The sequence below is a fragment of the Rhincodon typus genome, chromosome 3, assembly GCF_021869965.1.
Source record: "Rhincodon typus isolate 14 chromosome 3, sRhiTyp1.1, whole genome shotgun sequence".
Taxonomy (NCBI): domain Eukaryota; kingdom Metazoa; phylum Chordata; class Chondrichthyes; order Orectolobiformes; family Rhincodontidae; genus Rhincodon; species Rhincodon typus.
Genome location: NC_063334.1, coordinates 6,063,329 through 6,084,563, shown reverse-complemented (window position 1 = coordinate 6,084,563; position 21,235 = coordinate 6,063,329). Strand labels below are relative to the sequence as shown.

The window sequence follows — 21,235 nt, the reverse complement described above, 5'->3', positions numbered from 1 at the left end:
TAGGGAGAGAGGGGGAGGCGGATAGAAGATGGATAGAGGAGAAGATAGGTGGGGAGGAGACAGACAGGTCAAAGAGGCGGGGATGGAGCCAGTAAAGGTGAGTGTAGGTGGCGAGTTAGGGAGGGGATAGGTCAGTCCAGGGAGGACGGACAGGTCAAGGGGGCGGGATGAGGCTAGTAGGTAGGAGGTGGGGATGGGGCTTGAGGTGGGAGGAGGGGATAGGTGGGAGGAAGGACAGGTTAGGGAGGTGGGGACGAGCTGGGCTGGTTTTGGGATGCGGTAGTGGGAGGGGAGATTTTGAAGCTTGTGAAGTCCACATTGATACCATTGGGTTGCAGGGTTCCCAAGTAGAATATGAGTTGCTGTTCCTGCAACCTTCAGGTGGCATCATTGTGGCACTGCAGGAGGCCCAGGATGGGAGAATGGGAGGGGGAGTTGAAATGGTTCACGACTGGGAGGTGCAGTTGTTTAGTTTACACCCGGCACTTTTCCCTGCAACAGCAGGAAGTGCTACACCTGCCCCTACACCTCCCCCCTCACCCCAATGCCAGGCCCCAAGAAGACTTTCCACATCAAGCAGATGTTCACCTGCACATCTGCTAATGTGGTATACTGCATCCGCTGTTCCCGTTGTGGCCTCCTCTACATCGGGGAAAACAAGCGAAGGCTTTGCGGAACACCTACGCTCGGTTCGCACTAACCAACTGCACCTCCCAGTCGCGAACCATTTCAACTACCCCTCCCATTCCTCAGACGACATGTCCCCACCTCCTTAACCTGTCCTTCCTCCCACCTATCCCCTCCTCCCACCTCAAGCCCCACCCCCACCTCCGACCTACTAACCTCATCCCGCCCCCTTGACCTGTCCGTCCTCCCTGGACTGACCTATCTCCTCCCTACCTCCCCACCTACACTCACCTTTACTGGCTCCATCCCCGCCTCTCTGACCTGTCTGTCTCTTCTCCACCTATCTTCTCCTCTATCCATCTTCTATCCGCCTCCCCCTCTCTCCCTATTTATTTCAGAACCCCCTTCCCCTCCCCCATTTCTGAAGAAGGGTCTAGGCCCGAAACGTCAGCCTTCCTGCTCCTCTGATGCTGCTTGGCCTGCTGTGTTCATCCAGCTCTACACCTTGTTAACTTACTATAACTGTCTAAATATGTCAATAAAACAACACGCACAGTTCAACTAACTGACAAAACAGAACCCCCAGCTGAGTTAATGCTCTTGCGGATCTGAACTCACAGTTTCAAATAAGATTTGTGAGAGGATTCTTCTTTTTTCTTTCAGCCATTTCCAACATAGCACTGTTACTGTATGGCCTATGGTTTACGTACATGTTTACATATTGGGTGAATGACCATAGAACGTGCAAGACTTGGTACTGCATTGGTATGGACAGTATGAGGAGCCTTGCTGGTACGTGGCATGAGTTGCCATTGGCAGCAGGTTGGCCAGGGAGAGCGGCTCAGGACATTAGTTGGTATTGAGTTGGCACGGAGCCATGGAGGGCATGGGTAGGAACTTTCGAACTTATTTTTCAAAAGGCTTCCAAATGCAAACTATGTTTCAGGAATCCTCTGAAGGCCACGGACCACGAGTCATGGAAAAGCTGGCCTGACTTGACAAAGATTGTTGGGAGGCTGGGCGATGCCTCTCCCCACATTAAGGCCAGTCAGGTGGGAAGAATGAGGTGTGGGCTCACTCCCTGCACTCTTAACCAACGCTAGCAAAAACACAGCAGGACTCCCTGGATTAGGTCCCACTGGCTATTTTTGTATGAGCCCAGAGTCACCTCCAAGGAAATCAGGGCCACACTGTGTGATTAATTCTGGTGCAATGGTTTTGGGTGATAGTAACTACCATTCTTAAAAGTCTATTAATGTTACATAAACTGTGAGTCCTGGGTGCGAGAATCACATCAGTGCTTACTGAGTGAAGCTAAGGTAAAGCATATGAAAGCTTGAGTTCTCATTATTGAATGATCATTCTGAGTGGAGGATTGAATTGTAGTGAATTGAAAAGTGGATGAGGTTAATTGTAAAGGTGAAAAGGTAAAGTCACCATAGTCCCAGAAGATCACAGAGTAGCTCTTTCATTCGAGAACATTCTAGTGGAGGGGGAGAGGGAATACCCATTCTCACTGGTCAAAAACAAAACTGCTATCAAATTTCAGGTTCTTCTGGTCAAGCAGTTTCCTAAGGTCACTAACTGGTAAGTACTTAAACTATTTATTTTACTACCTTGTAATCAGTTTACTTTGCTGAAGCAAAAGGGAATAAACATAATGAGTTCTCCTAGAAAGTCTGCTCTGCAGTAATAAGGACTATGATGGACAGGCCACTTTAACTGCTGTGTCACCTACTAAAAAGGGATAAAGAGAGCTTCTACCTTTGTCTCTTCAATACAAGAAATTAAATGAGAAAATTCAGTTGCCTGTGCTCTCAAATCTGAGCCAGGGCTGTCTTCAAGGCCACAATTGGATCCTTGTTCCTCAGCTTGGACTGTCTTAGTTCAAATTCCTTTATCTGCTATTTTTCCTCAAACTGTCTCTCTTCTCTCCTTGCTCTTTCCCCCGCCCTTCTCTATTTCTTCTCTCACTCGTTCCCTCTCTCTTATTGCTTCTATTTCTCTCTTTGTTTTGAAATTCTCATTTCTGCAGATCAGTCGTAATCTATCTGTTGATATTTCTCCCCTTTTCAGCATTCTCAACTTCTACCTGTAAACCATCGGCCACCATTCAGAAAAGTTCAGGCTTCCTAGTGTTTGGGCGAAATTCCAGTCCTAAGTACCATGCTAAATCTTTTATCTGTTTAAGGGGCAGAACTTTTAAATCATCAAAAGTAACGTCTCCTCATTCTATTAGGAATGTGATGGCATTGAATGTAGACATTCTTATACTGTGGCAGTATAAACTCAAGAAAGCCAAGATACCCATTTGTTACATCTCTAAATGGGATATCTGAAACTCGTAAGCTCCTGGATGAGAGCACTGAATTGACTTCTCTTCTCTACTCACTTCCTCCCTCAGTTGATTGCTACAGATTCATTTACAAAGGATCCCTTCTCTTGTGGATCGCTTTCTCCCAGATGAAGTTTTGGTTGTCCTACAAGAGAAAGGATACTATTAAACTAGAAGTAGTGCAGAAAAGATTTACTAGGATGCTACCTAGACTGGAAGGTTTGAGATATAAGGAGAGGCTGGCTAGGCTAGGACATTTTTTCCCTGCAGTGTAGGAGGCTGAGGGTTGACCTTATAGAGGTCTACAAAATCATAACAGGCACAGATAAGCTAGATAGCCAATAGCTTTTCCCCATGGTAGGGAGTCTACAACTAGAGGGTTATAGGATTAAGGCGAGAGGGGAAGAGATACAAAAGGGTCCAGAGGGGCAATGTTTTCACAAAGAGAGTTGTGACTATCAGGAACAGGCTGCCAAAGGTAGTGGTAGAGGCGAATACAATTTCATCATTTAAGAAACATTTGGACAGGTACATGGATGGGATAGATATGGAGGGATGTGGACCAAATGCAGGCAAGTGGGATTAGTCTAATTGTGAAAACTGGGCAACATGGACACGTTGGGCTTGAAGGGCCTGTTTCCCTGCTGTAAACCTCTGTGAGCCAATGAAGTGCATTCTTGATACACAGCTTCTACAGGTCAAGTACTGGAGAAGCATGGTGTCTATCCTCATATATTGAGCATCCAGTTTTCACAATTTTTAAGCCTTGTTTCTGTTATTGCAAGTATAGCATACTCCCAAATGGCAATTTGTGCTTAAAACTCACCAACTTCATTCAACACACTTTGTGTATTGTAATCCTGTCTTTGTATCCCTCATGGTCCTTCCTAGTCCACTCCTGTCTAATACAGAGCTACTCCATTCTCTGACATAATTCAATACATTAGTTCAACGATATCACTTGATATACCACATTCCTCTTGCCTACTGCCAGATGTTCATGTACATCCCCTGCCAATTTAGTTGAAAACCTCGCCAACCACATTGCTGAGCCTTCCCACAGTATTGACAGGGATTTCTGAAAATTGGGAAAGCATTTCACTCCCCAGCATTGATGCTGCTCACTATTGAAGGTGCAACAATTAGTCGTTGGGCCAGAATTTAGTGAACAACTGAGCTACTAAAGCTCACCATTATTTATGCCCAAAGTGGTGACAACTTCAGATAAGCACAAATGTGAAAATGCATAAAATGTTGTCCAAGCTGTCCCCTCCTCCATAATCTGCTTGAAAATGGTATCTTACTGCCTGACTCCCCATTCAGCCCCATCGACATATTCTAATACTTGCAATGTAGGTGAGAACTAAACTCAGCACAGAACATTAGGACTTGTTCATTTCACTCTAGTTACCTTTTTGAATTGTAGTTAATTATTACTTACTGTCAAGCAGTTTCTGAAAATTAACTTAAACAAATGTAGAGTCTAATTCCTTCCAATTTCGTCACTAGAAATGTTACAAAGAAATTAAACAAAAAGGCTTTAATTTTTTTCTTTCCATTACTTTCATTTTTTCTAATAATTTAAATTTCTTCGCCCTCTTTTTTACTTAACATACCTGATTTGACATTAAACGCTATAGTCTGATTGACATTCCATGGTTCAGACTCATTAGCAAATTTTTAACCTGACTGGTTAAGGGAATGGACGCTTGCTTTCTTTCTAAGCACAGGTCCCAGATGCTTAGTAGAGGTCACTACACAATTTCTATCGCGTAGCAAGAACAGTTGTAGGTGCAATAAGTCATGGAAATGTCATAGGTAATAACAAATAAGCAATGTTTGTCCACTAGCTACAGTAAATTCTGATCCAATATTTTCTTCAGTTCCTGCAGCATTTGAGATTTGAGTTTACTTTCTTTGTCAATTCTTTGACAGGCCACCAGGTGGTGCGCTTCACCAGGGTAAATATTCACTGAGACCCAGTGTCTATATTGCATTTGAGCATTCCTGTGCCCCCAAATTTTGCGTTAAGAATCCTTCAGCTGAGTAAAGGGATTGAGCACCACAGTACACAGCTATGCAGAGAATAACATGGAATTTAGGAGACTGGGACCATATACTTACAAAATCAATTTATATTTGTAATGAGGACTTCATCCAATGTAGTGTGCAGCTGAGATCTCATCATGCAACACTGGGAGTGTTGGGGCTGGGGAGTAGAGGCTGTATATCTAGAAATGTTAGGAGTTTTGCAGAACTCTGTAATAAGGAGTGTTGGAGAGAAAGAGGATTGACAGCCTAGAATGGGAAGTTTGTTAGGATGGTTTCCTGCAGATCCCGTACAACTCCACAGTTTTACAGACAGATGTAAGGCATTGAGCTCAGCATCTGCGCCAGCACTTTGCTGAAGCAATTAAACAGCACTCTCACTGTCGAATTAATAAGTTCATACGGGTAACAGTGATGCCAAAGGGGAAACGAGTTATGGCCTTGGCATTAGTGTGTCCGACCAGAATGTGTGTTCTCCCTCAACGTAAACAATCTTTCCACATCGACTCTGTCAAGTCCAATAAAATAGGTTGCCTCTCATACTTCTAAATTCAAATGAGTACAGGCCCAATCTACTCAACGTCTCCTCATAAAACAGTTCCTCCATCCCCAGTTTCAGCTGAGTCAACTTTCTTTGAACTACCTGTGGTGTCAATATAACGTTCCCTAGATAAGGAGCGCAAAACTGTTCATAGTATTCCAGCTGTGGTCAGATTAGTACCTTGTGCAGCATAAGAAAAATGTCACTACTTTTATACTTGGTTCTTTTTGAAATAAAGACCAACATCCCACTTACCTTCCATATTACCTGCTGAACTTCGCTGCAAGATTTTTGGAATTTACGCATGAGGACTCCCAAATCCCTCTGGGTTGTAGCTTTCGTCAGTCTTTCTCCACCTAGATAACACTCACCTCCCACATTCTTCCTGCCAAAGTGCATAATCTCACATTTTCCCATATTAAATTCCATTTGACAAGTTTTTTTGCCTACTTATTCAACCTGCCTATAGCTCCCTGCAGACTCTTTTATGTTATCCTCAGAACTTGCCTTCCCACCTATTCTTGTGTTTTCCGCAAATGTGTTGCCAACACCGAACATTCAGTTTTTCCATCCAAGCCACTAATACATACAGTAGATTTTCCGGAAGGTCTTTAACAAGGTGCCACACAGGAGGCTGTGAAATAAGAGAGCTTGTGATATTAGGGGGAAAGTACTGACACAGATTGGCCAACTGGCAGAAGGCAGGGTAGGGGTCTTTTTGCATGATGGCAGCTGGTAGCCAGATGGCAGTGAAGGTCCACAGGGGTCAATGTGGGAACCACAACTGTTCACGTTATACATTAACAATCTGGACAAAGGAACTGGGCTCATTGTTGCTAAAGTTTGTGTATGTCACAAAGATAGGTAGCACTGAGGAAGCAGAGAGACTGCAGAAGGATTTAGATAGGTTGGGACAGTGGGCAAAGAGGTGGCAGATGGAGTACACCATGGGAAAGTGTGAGGTTATGCACGTTGGGAGGAAGTACAGAGGTGCAGACTATTTTCTAAACGGAGAAAGGCTTCAGAAATCTGAAGCACAAAGGGACTTAGGAATCCTTGTTCAAGTTTGTCTTAAGGCTAACATGCAGGTTCAGTTGGCAGTTAGGAAGGCAAATGCAATGTTGGCCTTCATTTCGAGAAGGCTAGAATACAAGAGCAGGGATGTACTGTTAAGGCTGGAGAAATGAATTTGAAATATTGTGAGCAGTTTTGCATTCAGTATCTAAGGAAGGATGTGCTGGCTTTGGAGAGAGTCCAGGGGAGATTTACAAGAATGATCCCGCGGATGAAAGTCTTGTAATATCGGAAGCGATTGAGGACTCTGGGTCTATACTTGATGGAGTTTAGAAGGATGAGGAGGATCTGATTGAAACTTATAGAATATTCAGAGGACTTGGAGAAGATGTATCCGCTAGTAGGAGAGATGAGAACCTGAGGGCACAGCCTCAGCCTCAGGGTGAAGGCACGATCCTTTAGAACAGAGATAAGGAGGAATTTCTTCAGCTAGAAGGTGGTGAATCTGTGGTGCCAATTGTCACGGATGGGTGTAGAGGCCATTATTGAATGTATTTAAGATGGAAATAGATAAGGGTTTGACTGGTAAGGGGATTAAGGGTTAAGGAGAGAAGACAGGAGATTGCAGATGAGAAACATATCAGCCATGATCTAAGGGCAGAGCAGACTTGATAGGACAAATGGCCTAATTCTGCTCCTATGTCTTATGGTCTACATAATAATGTCCCTGGCACTGATTCCTGTGGCACTCCATCAACTTATAGGTTGGCATCCTGAAAATGTCTCCCTTATCACAACTTTCTATAGTTAGCCAATCCTCTACCCATGCCACATTCAACAGCATGTGTTATTATTTTGTTGAGAAGCCTAGCATATGGTGCCTTATCAACACCTTCTGAAAATCCAAATGTATTGCATCCACTGCTTCTCCTTTATCTATCCGGCTTTGTTACCTCATCAGAGAATAAAAATACATTTGGTAAGGATGATTTCCCCTTCATGAAGCCACGTAGTCTCTACTTGATTGTATTACGTATTTGGTGTTACCATGTATCGATAGCCCCTTTTGTTTGAACTTCTAACACTTTGCTGACTGTTTCCCTAATCAGGTACAGGAATCACAAGTACAGGTTATTGCAGGTTGGCAGGTTCTACAAAGTTTCTTCCATATCAAATGCTTTCTTGATTCACGGTTTCCACAGGTCACATTCAGGGTAAGCACATTTCATATCTTTATATGTTTTCAGTCATGTCTCTGTCATTGTAAGTACACCATCTTCCCATTTGTGCCTGTAGCACAATGTGCACCACACATTGTGCATTCAGGATACCATCAAACCCAGTAGTCCCTAACATTGAGCATACGTTTGAGAATATCACATTCCCTGAAGGGTCCTGTACTATCTACCTCTCCTACTCCTGTGGATGGCCACCCACTTCCCACTGCTTTGGGAGAGGCGGTGCTAAGTCCTGGAACAGATGATCCAGGAAACTCTCATCCTGCCCGATGCTCCACAGTGAGTCCAGCTGCCCAGAATTCCAAATTCCACACATACAATGTGCCTTAATGACTACTGCTCAGTGGCTCTGACCTCCACAATCATGAAGTGCTTTGAGAGGCTGGTCATGACCCACATCAACTCCAGTTTCTCAACCTGCCTTGATCCCCTACAGTTTGCCTACCGACATAACATAGAGGATGCCTTATCCCTAGCCCTGCACTCATCTCTGGAACATCTATCAGACTCCTGCTCATTGACTACAGCTCTGCCTTCAACATCATTTTCCCCTCCAGACTGATCTCAAAACCACAGACCACGATCAGTGAGGATAGGTAACTGTACCTCCTCCACAATAACGCTCAACACTGGAACCCCCCAAAGGATGTGTCCTCAGCCCCTACTGTACTCTCTGTACACCACTGTGTTGCCAAATTCTGAATGAACGCCATCTACAAGTTTGCTGACAACACCACTGAAGGGGGACAGATATCTAATAATGACGCGTCAAAATACAGAAGGGAGATAGAGGGCTTGCTGACATCATGCAATGAGAATAATCTGTCTCTCAACATCAGCAAAACTAAAGAACTAATCATTAACTTCAGAAAGAAAGGATGAGAGCACGCCCTCATCTACATCAGTGGAACTGAGGTTGGGAGGGTGAAGAGCATTAAGTTACTCGGAGTGACGATAACTGATGATCTGTCCTGGACTTGCCACGTAGATGAGACAGTCAAGAAGGCACAACAACGCCTTTTCTTCCTCAGACAGCTCAGGAAATTTGGCATGTCCATAACGTCCCTCTCCAACTTCTACAGATGCACAATTAAAAGCATATTGTCTGGATGCATAATGGCCTGATATGACAACTGCTCTGCCCAGGACTGTAAGAAACTACAGAAGGTGGTGTGCACAGCCCAGACCATCACGGAAGCCAACCTTCCGTCCATGGACTCCATTTCCATGGCTCGCTGTCATGGAATGGCTGCCAACATCATCAAAGACCCATTACACCCCAGTAATGATCTCCTACAACCTCTTCCATTAGGCAGAAGAGGCACATGCACAAGCAGGATCAGGAACAGCTTCTTTCCAGCGGTTATCAGACTGTTGAATGGACTCTAGCCTCAAATAATGTAACCTGCAATGTAACGTGTATGCTTGAAAGTCTTTTTGATCTGTACATCCTTTGCTTGCTGTGATCTGCCTGTACTGCTCGTAAACAAAGCTTTTCACTGTATTTCGGTACACATGACAATAAATCAATCAATCAATTTAACTGAAGCAGTTGGAGACACTTCCTCTATAAATGATCAACCAAAATGCCTTGGTGTTTCTATATGGCTTGAGAATTGAGAGTAATGGGCACTAGATGCCCATCAATGATGTAGAAAATAACCTCTCAGTTCCCAGCTATAATACTTCTTTAATTGATTAATTTTAATGAATACCTCTAGACCCGCTCCTTGTTTACATATTAAACTGTGTGGTAGCACAGAACTTAAAGTCTTACTAAAAAATAACTCATTTTGTTGAAACTTTTTATCTTGCACTCGTTGGAATAATTTAAATGAAGTACCAATGCAAAGTGTTAAACAAAATTTATGTTGTTTGAGAGGAGAGTGCTGATTAGTCGAGGCAATGCCATGAGGAATACAATTGTTAGACTGTGACCAACCATAAATTGCCAAGTTTTGTTTTAATTTAAGTGAGGCTGGTTGATTATGATTGGTCAAGGCATTGCCCTGAGAAATGAACCAGAGAATGGCTTTCAGCCATTTAATTGAACTGAAACAGGTGCAGTGTATATACATATCCTTTCTGTTGACAATATGTTTGTTTCTATGTATTGGTGTTTGTAAGCTCCTGAGACAGGGCTCGGCAGACAATCCTCAGTTGGCCATCAGTGTGATTCTTCACTCACTCAAGGCTGTTTAGCAAATGTTGTCCAATTGCAGAATCACATCTAATGTTTGACTTTGTGTTTTGAGTTTTGGCAAGCATGGGCTAATTGGGGACTGCTGATGCATTGCTCCTCCTCAGTCTCACTCATTTATAAACTTACCTCTGTTGCACAGCACACTCTCAGTCTCACTTGTTTATCTGCTCAATGCTCTCATACTGCCCCTCTCAGTCTAATGTATTTATCTACTTATGACTCTTGTACCACTGCCACACTGAGCTCTCACTCTCGCTCTCGCTCTTTCTCTCTCTCTCAGTTCACTCGATTGCCCAATCACCACTCTTACATTGTTTGCTTTCAATCTTACTTTTTTATCCAAGCACCAATCTTGGAGTTTTGTCCAAGGGGCCAGATAAGTGACTGTCAAATTTGCCACAGAGGTGGATTTGTTCTTTAAAAAAAACGGTATTTGCTGATGGTACTTTATAAGGATAAATCGAGACAAGCTACTAGCAGTTTTGGAGGATGACTGGGTGATACAGATGTTCAGGTGAACTTTCAAACAGCTGGAAAAGTAGTCTTGAAAATCTTTTCTTTTGTCCGCAGAATTATAAAAGTATGGATCATCAACATAAAAGTCACAATTCTGCAGTGTAGTACTTTCTGAAACCACCCAAAGAGGCAGTAGGTGCAGAAGGCAAATTACAAACTAGACAAGAAACAGTCTGAATGATACTCCTAGGTGTGGTATCTTTCAGTAAGATCTGTTCTGCTAAAAATAAATTGTTTGACTAAAAGTAGATTCTGCAATGTTCTATTGGTATCATAAAGGCAAATTATCAGGCATCTTCATGATTCATGATGGCAGTTTCACATGGGACAGGACTGTGCAGTTTGAGTTAATGCATTGTAATTAAGATTAGAGTAGATTTTAAAATTTGCAGTCACACTTGTGGGGCTTTTAAGTGTATTGGTTTCGATCTTAAGCAGAATAATTTGCAATAACTTAAAATCAATAGTCTTATTTAGAGAATATTACTTACATGCTAGATCGTCCCAAACAGAGGGTGTTATATCTGAAGAAGCTTGATTGACCCATTTGAACTGATTGAACATTGAGACGAGAGCATTTGTGAGTTTTGTTACAGGAGAAAGAGAGGTGATGGGGTAATGTTCTCCCTTTCCCCATAGCACTTGGATATTTGCAATAAGGTATGTGTTTTGCAAGGAGTGTTTTAAGCCTTTTGATTGTTACAACTTTTAGCAATAGACATGAGTTTCTAGACAACATTTACTTATGCAATACCCTGACACAAGTAAAAAATATCCTGACTCCCACACATGCTCAGTCAGAAACGCTGATAGACACTCACATTTTGTTATGTTCGTTCTCAAGATGATGCATCACTGTTTATTGCCTATTCTACTATATGCCTAAAGACCACTATCATACATCCTAAACAAAATTCTATTATATCCATCTTATCAAAATGTTATCATGTCCAAAATGCTGCCAGATTTCCGAAGCAAAACATTACCAGATCACCGAACCAAAACATCAGCATTGTCCTAATTTGGAAAGCTAATCTTTACACTTTTACAAGCAAATATTTATACAGTTACACATTACATGCAATCACCTCCTTATCTACACCAAAAACTTCATCCTGTGTCTGTTCTCCAGGGCTGATGTGTATCCTCAGTTAATGTCCACCATCTGCTTACAACGAACATGCAATTAACGGATTACCTTCTTTTGAAATAAAAAGAGTTTCCATGAACAGCTAAAGTTTCAAAACAGTAAACTTAAACCCTCCATATTCTGTCATCGCTTTACTTTTCAACTTGCCCTTCTTCTGGTATCTCTAACAATTTCTTTGTTTATGCGTTTTCTTTTGGAAAACAATTGGATATTGATAATATATGCACATCAATTTTGTTTTGTTTCAAATGTTCGATGATATTTCAGTTGAAAGGTATGATTTTTTTTTAATAGCGAGCAGGGGAGCACTTTGTTTCGGGGATATGTTAGTTGTTCTGGTTTGGGTTTATAAAATTTTGTTTGGGTAGTATGGTAGTGGAAGTCTTATAGCACAATGGCTAGCATCTCTGCCTGTGAGCTTGAAGACTTTGGGTTCAAATTCCATAATGGCCAAGAAAAACATTGGGGCAGCACGGTGGCACAGTGGTTAGCACTGCTGCCTCACAGTGCCAGGGACCTGGGTTCAATTCCACCCTTGGGCAACTGTCTGTGTGGAGTTTGCACATTCTCCCTGTGTCTGTGTGGGTTTCTTCCAGGTGCTCTGGTTTCCTCTCACAGTCCAAAGATGTGCAGGCTAGGTGGATTGGCCATGCTAAATTGCCTGTAGTGTTGAGGGATGTGTAGATTAGGTGGGTTATAGGGGGATGTGTTTGGGTGGGTGCTCTGAGGGTTAGTGTGGACTTGTTGGGCTGAAGGGCCTGTTCCCACACTGTAGGGGTTCTATGTTAAGGAACAGCTCTATCTATTCTATGAAAATGTTTTCATAACTCAGCCAAACAGGTTGAGTATCAACTTATTCAACTTCCAACATATGCTAATGACAGATGTTAAGAGAGTGAGAGATTTCTCTTCAGTCATGTGGTGGACAGAAAATGGAGCTTCCACCATCATTATCCATAGCTTCAGGCTACAAATGCAGGTAAAAGTGCATGTTGCCACAGTTTAGATGAATAGATAGCCAATGTAGATCACATTGGTGCGAACAACACAGATATATGGTAGTGTTCTGTTGGAGGCATTAGCAATACTTTGTATTGGGGATACAGATATATTTTCTTTAGAGGATGTGCTAGTGTTTCGATTCGTGGTAACTGTTGTATTGTGCACAGGGAATGCAGCAGCAGCCTTTTGGTTTAGAGTTACAGAAGTCATTTGGTTGGGTGATACAGCAGTGTTTTGGTTTCAGAGAGAGTGGTGGTTTCATTAGGGGACATGGTTGTGTTTTGTCATCTTTAGAGTCATACAGTCATAGAATCATACAGCACAGAAACAGGCCTTTCAGTCTAACTTGTCTGCGCCGACCAAGTTTCCCAAACTAAACTATTCCCATTTGCCTCCATTTGGCCCATATCCTTCTAAACCTTTCCTATTCATGTACCTGTCCAAATGTCTTTTAAATGTTGTGACTGTACCTGCATCTACCACTTCCTCTGGCAGTTCATTCCACACACAAACCATCATCTGTGTGAAAGAGGTGCCACTCGGGCGACTTTTAGATCTTTCCCCTCTCACTTTAAGATTATGACCTTTAGTTTTGGACTCCCCTATCCTGGGGAAAATGCCTTGGCTATTCACCTTATCAATGCCCCTCATGATTTTATAAACCTCTATAAGGTCTCCTCTCAACCTCCTACACTCCAGTGAAACAAATTTAGCTTATGTTTTGGTTAGGGGGTAAAGTAATGTTTCTATTTGGGAGTACAACATGGTTTCTCTTAAATTGTACGCTAGTTTTTTTGTTGATGTGATGTAGTCACATTTTGTTAGTGGATTTTATAGAGCTTCGTTTCAGTGCTGCAAATGTTTTGGCTGTGGCATCTATCACATTGTTTCATATTATTGGTAGTATATGTTGGGACAAGTCTGTAATGTGTTGTTCAGAGAGTTTTAAAATTATTTTGTTTAGACAATCCAGTAGTGTTTTTCATAGAGGAATCATAGAATCCCTACATTGTGGGAGCAGGCCATTTGGCCCATCGAATCCACACTGACCCTCTGAAGAGCATCCCACCCAGACTCAACCCCTACCCTATCCCTGTAACTCTGCATTTCCCATGACTAGTCCACCCAGCCTGCACGTCCCTGGATACTATGGACAATTTCAAATGGCCAATCCACCTAACCTGCACATCTTTGGGCTGTGGGAGGAAACCAGACGACACCCATACAGATACGGAGAGAATGCGCAACTTCCAACAGACAGTCACCCGAGGGTGGAATCAAACCCGGGTCCCTGGTAGCACTAACCACTGAGTCACCATGTTTTTAGTTGGGGGAGATTTGATAGTGTTTTGGTTGTAGGGCGTAACATGCTTTGTTTATGGTATCATTGTTTAATTTCAAAATATACTTTACTCATAAAAAATTATAAATATACATAGTCACAAACACAGTTCAGTTCTGTACTGTGGCATATCAAGGAAACAAACAAACATTGGAGTTTGACTCTATCCCTTATGATAAATTTTATTTTGGGGATTACAGCAGTGTTTTACTTTGGAGGTTCAATAAGACTTATTAGGTTGCACTAGAAGAAGGTTATAGTTCTGGTTATAGTTATGGTTCTGTGTTGGTTAAAGGGTTTTTGTATACTACATAGTACTATTACACAGCCGGTTTTATAAGTGCTGCTGATTAGAAGACCCAGAAGTCTTTTGATTAAAGAGCTTGGTAGTATTTTGTTGAGAGGATATGTAGTGTTTTGATAGGCATTTAGTAGTACTTTGGCTAAGAGATTGGTTAATATTTTGATTAGGGTTGAGTACTGTTTTGCGGAAGCGCTCTGGTTGATTTTTCTTTGGGGAAGTTTGACAAAAATGGTATTAAAGGGTACAATGGTGTTTTCAATACTGATTTGGCTTGGAGAGAATTGTAACTTTTTGATTAGGGACTATGGCAGTGTTTTGATTGAAGAGTGTAATGGTGTTTTATTTAGACAGAACAGAGTGCTTTGGTTAGGAGAGGAAGAAGCTTATTGCTTAGACAGTTGTATGCTTAAGTGTTTTAGTAGTGTTTTGGATTGAGGAGTACATGAGTATTTGTATTGTGGGCACAGCACTGTTTACTTCAGAGATACAGTGTCTTGTTTAGATGGTACAGTAAGTACTATTTAGTGGATTTGGTCATTTTTTGTTTCCAGGCTACAGTAGTGTTTTGTGTCAGGGATACAGTCATATTTTCTTTACAGGGTATGGTGGGGTTTTACTTGGGGAAAATGGCAGTATTTTGGTTGGAAGGTGTGGTAATGCAATGTTTCCTCTAAGTCAAGTGACCTGAGAACTCCATCATAACTCCAGAATGTAACTCATCCTCTTTAAATTACTGTGTGTTTATGGCTGTGTATAAATATTTAAAGGGCTGATATCCATAAGTCAATAAGCTGTACACAACACAAACATTTAGAAGGAACGGTGGGATAGGCAGTGTTTTGGTTAGAGAGCAGTACTATTTTCTAAGGGTGTAGGTTAGCACCTGGTTTCGGGGTTACAATAGAATTTTAGTTTCAAGTGTTCAGGTGGATTTTGTTTAGTGGGTATACGTTTTGGTTAGAAGATGCCTTGTTAAGGGATATAGTTGTGTTTTGCTTTGGGAATATGGTAGTGTTTTATTTAGAGGTACATTACCATTTTGGTCAGGGGTTTTGCTGTCACTTTGAGTTTATGATTCTGGACTGAAATAGAAAAGCAGGCCTTTAATTCCCAGTGAGGCAAATTATGAAAGTAAATTCAATAAGCTGTGGCCTGACACCAAAAGGATAACCATGAATAAATTGCTGAACTGTCATGAAAAATCTAACTTGTTCTCTGAAGTCCTTCACGGAACAGAAACTGCATTGCAAACTAGTATTGACTACAAATAATTCATGGATGGGTGAATGAACCAATGAACATATGGAATTGAACAGTGTTACATTTATATCAGTGACCTAAATGTAAAAAACAATCTTTTGCTCACCCCCAGCTCTCCCTCACTTTATTCTCTGTGTGCAGCAATGTTCACACTGAGATCAGTCTGTTTTTTTTTTATCACAGTTTGACACTCAGGATGTCAGGAAGAACAAGCAGAAGCTTGTCTAAAACCACAGAACTTGCATCACGGGAAATGTAGCAATACTGTGGTTTTAATCACATGCTGCACAAACCATGTGCACTCCGATTAGCCAGAAGCAAATACTGTTCTGTGTAATTTAGACCACTAGATATTCTTTCCTGTTTAACCAATGCAGTCAGTGTGTAATGTGGCAAAGCATGGACTTCAAAAAGAAAACAGTGGATCTTACATGTTGGGCAAGACTTTTTCTATCTACTTCATAATACACTCGAATGTCACTAATGATTAATTTGCCTTTAATCCAGAGGAAAAAAAAAGCTTGAAAGGAATTTCAAAGGAATTTATTGAGAGATAAGCAAAACACTAGAAAAGTTCAACCAGCCAGGCAATATCTGTGCAGACAACAGTCAGGCCCAGATTACTGAAAGTGGGTAAGTTCGAAAGGACAGCTTGGTCCAACTTCAGACAGAGAAGTGGCCATTTAATGATGCTGTGTTAATGTTTTACAGAATGCAAAATAGGTGCAAAATATCAGATATAGTGGAAGGAAAGCAGATTCTGTATCAAATGTGTGCTGGCAACAAAATTAGTAGAGGTACCAAAAAAAAAATCCTGCCCAGGCCTAATATGGTGGTTAGGGCTTTATAATGCGAAAGCATGAAGCCCACTACCTCTATTTACGTCCTTTTTTTCTGGATTAGCTTGTCAAGATGGATTGGGTAAATGAAGTCTATGTGTAGCTTAACGGGGGTCCCTAAAGGGACTTGTGCAGACCATCACTGGCAAGTTATGGTTTGGCACATTATATGGTGTCACTGGGAAGGGCAATTCTCTCACTCTCTCCCGGGACTTACTTGACAACGCATTGTTGACTTGAAATTCTGGTGGTCTTCACCGGTAAGCTGCCTTGGAGAGGCCCAATAGGCATCTTTGTACACGTGGCCCAATGTAATTAAGGTCCATTATAAGAGGGTTGTGGAAATATCAGTTCCCAGGACCAGACACTGCCCAACTTCTCATTATCTCTACACAAATTCTGCTGATTTGCCGAGCATTTCTAGCATTTTCCCTTTCCTTTAAGTCCCATTCTGATAATTTCATTTTGAAGGGCTGAATTTTCCCATTTTGTTTTACGCAATTGAGATTCATGGTGCCCAGTCTGCCATGGCTCATGCAATCTGTTTCATGCGATCTTCCGCCCTTTCACCTCACTAACTGTGCCACCAGCCTCTACAGCAGCTGTCTTGTGGAGTGGTGCAGGAGGAGAGGTGGCATTGCCAGGAACTTAGAACGTTCACACCATGGCCACACAATTAAACGCCGTCTCAGTATCACTTCAGATGCTGCAAGCCAGGATCTGCCTTTCACCCTGTGGATCCTCCATCATTAACCCCCAAGGAAAGGGCTGAGAAACTCAAGTTAGTTTCTCGGTTCACCAACAGGTACCAGGAGATGCTGGTAGATGGACTTGCGGAGAGGAGGGCAGTGCTGTTTCTTGCTGGTACCAGACTTAGCCTGCCTGGACAGAGATGGCAGTCCAGGTCACTGCAGTGTTTTGAGTCAAATGCAATGCCAAGCCATGCAGAAAGAAGGGCAATGATCTTCTGTGCTCTGCAAGGGTGTGCCACCACCTTCCCTCCTCCACCTCACACTCACAGGGTCACTACTCCTCACCGCTGCACACGCCTCTCACCTAGGCTCATGGACAGCAATACTCAGTAAAGGAAAAAGTTTCAACCGTCTCACGCTCCTAAAAGCAACTAACCATTCCCGCCTTCTGTTCTTCCTTATTCACTCATCGGCATATCTTACCACCTCTCCCGCTCCTATATCAACACTGACTGCTCTCATATCCACTTAAGTCATACATAGTCTGTCCCTGTGGATGTGGAACATCAATACCATTTTGATATACCCCACAATATGGAAAATTGTCCAATTATGTCCTGCACACCAAAATCAGGACAAATCCAACCCGGCCTATTACTGTCACATCATTCCAATCTCGATCATCAGTAAAGTGATGAAACGTATCATCAACAGTGCTATCAGGCAGCACTTGCTTAGCGTTAACCCGCTCCCCGATGCTTTGCTTGGGATTCTTAGGGCCATTTCAACTCCTGACCTCATTATGGGCTTGGTATGAACAAAGAGCAAATGTGTTGAATGACAAAGGTGAGGTGAGAGTGACTATCATAGAGTCATACAGCATGGAAACAGACTCTTCGATCCAACCAGTCCAAGCCAAACATAATCCCAAACTAAACTAGTCCCACCAAATCTTTCCTATTCATGTACCTATCCAAATGTCTTTTAAACATTGTAATTGTATCCGCATCCATCACTTCCTCAGGACGATCATTCCACTCTGTGTAAAAAAATTGCCCCTTTGACATCAAGGCACCATTTGACCAAGCGTGACAACAAGTAAAGCTAGAGTCAATGGGAAGCAGGGGGAAAACTCTCCACCCATTGGAGTAATACCTGGCAAATATGAAGGTGGCCTTGGTTGTTGGAGCTCAGTCACTTCAGTTCCAGTACATCACTGAAGGAGTTCCTCAGATGTGTCCTAGGCCCAACCATCTTCAGCTCCTTCATCAATGACTTCCCTCCTTCATTAGGTCAAAAATGGGAATGTTCGCCAATGATTGCCCCTCCTGACTCCCCAAAGCCTGTCCACATCTACAAGGAACAAATCAGGAGGGTGATGGAATATTTCCACTTGCCCAGATGGCTACAATTCCAACAACACTCAAGAGGCTTGACACCATCCAGGACAAAGCAGCCCACTTGGCTTGGCACTACATCCTCAAGCATCCACTCCTTCCACCACCAACAATCAGTAGCAGCAGTGTGTATTATCTCCAAGATGCACTGCAGAAAATCACCAAGTTCCTTAAACAGCACCTTCCAAACCAAAGATCACTTCCATCTAGAAGGACAAGGGCAGCAGATACATGGGAACACCACCACGTGCAAGTGCCTCTCCAAGTCACTCACCATCCTGACTTGGAAATATATCGCCATTCCTTCACTGTCACTGGGTCAAAGTCCTGGAATTTCTTCCCTGAGGGCATTGTGGGTCAACCTACAACTCATAGACTGCAGCGGCTCTCCAGCACCTTCTCAAGGGCAACTAGGGACGGGCAATAAATGCTGGCCCAGCCAGCAACACCCATGTCCCATGAATTAATTTTAAAAAAGCATTCTGTGTAGATGATACATGTATGTCCCTGCATGTAAAGCAAACTGGCAGAGGGACATAAGTCGTAGGTCTCCCTGCTCTCATAGTTAAGTCCTGAAGAGCTGGAAGTGGTGTGAGAGTTGTACAAAGAGCGCGCATGATGTGGTGAGGCTGGTGGCTTACTGATGCCAAATTTGGTGGATGAGAGGTGGAGGAGGACAGTGTGCATGGAGTATGCAGGGCCATTGCAATGAGGGTAGGCTTGGACAAAGGGCTGCAGAAGCAAGCGGTGAACTGCCGTCAGCAAATAGCCACTCAGACTCTCGTATAAAGGCAAAATATTGCGGAAGCTGGGGATCTGAAACAAACACAGAGAATGCTGGGGAAACTCACCAGGGCCCGGCAGCATCTACAGAGAGAGAAACAAAGTTAACATTCTAACGGAGAGTCATACCAGATTCAAAATGTTAACTCTGTTTCACGCAGACTCCCATGTCACAATTTGCACGATCTAGTTTCTTGGGGAAAGCACAGCCCTGGGCTGTGTCGGGTCATTCATGACATGCAAATGCATGAAAATAAGGCAGCCGTCACTCATTAGCAAGATTCTGAAGTCTTTGTTTAAGCAATAAAGGGAGGATTGGAAAAAAAGTGTTCTCACCCTTGAGATTCTGACTTTTTTTCATTTTTGCTGTATTTGTCTACATTGTTCACTACTGTCCACAGTGCTGAAGGGTACAGAAAAATCCACCCAAAGTAACTCCTCCCTTCCGCATAAATGTTAGGGGAATTTATTTTGTAAAGTTTATAGTTAATTTCCCCACAGTAACATTCTTAAATGTCATTCAGAGTGCCTTATTGATTTTCAATACCATCTGTAATAAGAATAATTCCTTCCGCAGAAATGAAGCAGTTGACATTTATTTTAAAACCACTGTTTTGCTCAGTTTTGAAACTTTTAACTCCTTCTGTTCAGCTTTGTCAACACAAGACTGACTTAGCTCGATGGAATTGCTACTGCTTCATTTGTGTTTTATTTAAATCCTTATGCTAAAAACAAAAGTAAAACTCTCACCTAAAATAGGTTTATTAAAACTAGAAATGGCGTTTCGTAAGCGTGAGAAAAACTGAAGAGAAAGAACTATTTCCCCTTGAGTTTAATGCTATGATGTGCAAAAAATACAATGGAGCCAAACATTCCAGAGTGTGGCTGTGCTGGGTCAGTACTTTTAGAAGCAGAAGTAACAGCAATCAAGTGAAACACTTACTCAAAATAACACTCCATCTTCACTCCTCACACACTCACATTCCACATCCATCTCGTACAGTGATACTTACAAACACACAGCGCTCTACCCTGCTTCTGTCAGTACATTGCTCTGAGGTCTGCTGTGCCCCAGGTTGGAACAATATTCAACTGGAATGGTGACAGAAATTAAGTGTGCACTAACAATAAATGTTGCAGTTCTTAAAATAAGGAATTCCACTGTTAGAGTTTAAGGTCAGCAGAGGACAGTGCTCTGGATACAGGCCTGAATCAGGTTAAAGATTAATATCTTCCACAAATATGTAGGTGTTTCCATTATTAATGTCTTTTTGAGGCTTCATGGGTAAAAGATTGTGAAAATTGTGCATTTAAAAGACTAGGTAATACTTGGATTTGTTATTTTGAAAAAAAAGTTACTGAAATGACACTTTGCACTTTTTAAAAAATAACTTAGGTGAAGAGACAGTTAAAGTAAGTGAGCAGCCAGAACTTTTTAAATTATGGAACTGCTTAAATGTGTTTACCGGGAAGTCACATGTCTGAGTTTATGGTTGGCAGGAGCTTTGGGTTGAATATTCATTAAGTGAAGAAGACATAGTTTATGTATTTTCATGCATATTTATGTATGTTCTTTTGCAATCAGAGAGAAGCCACACAACTCTTTCTTGCCTTGTAGAGAAACCTTATTGAGATTCCAGTGTGCGAGCTGGAACAGCAGATGCAGCAATTCTCCCGAGAGGTTTCAGGGCAACTTTTTGCAGACATCTCCCAAACGAGCTGCTTTTGCAAAGACCTTACTGACAACTGCGAGGTTCGACTGACCTGTCTGCATCTGTCAGAACACAAAGCTGAAAACCGTCTGGAATATTTCACATCTTATCCCTTTTCTTCAAGAATAAATAACTACTCAGCTGAATTTTTTTATAAGTTAATGTCTGCAGAAAAAGTGTCTTTTCTTGAAGCAGTGAGTGACAATGCGTGTGTTGTGTTATTTAGAATGG

At 42.2% G+C, this 21,235-nt stretch overlaps 1 protein-coding gene across 1 annotated transcript in view; it reads right to left on the bottom strand.

Annotated features, from left to right (window-relative positions):
- Window positions 1-21,235, bottom strand: part of LOC109917413 (methylcytosine dioxygenase TET3-like) — a gene marked incomplete at its 5' end in the record, with an annotated part of 225,051 nt that overhangs the window by 113,724 nt on the left and 90,092 nt on the right. The window lies entirely within an intron of this gene.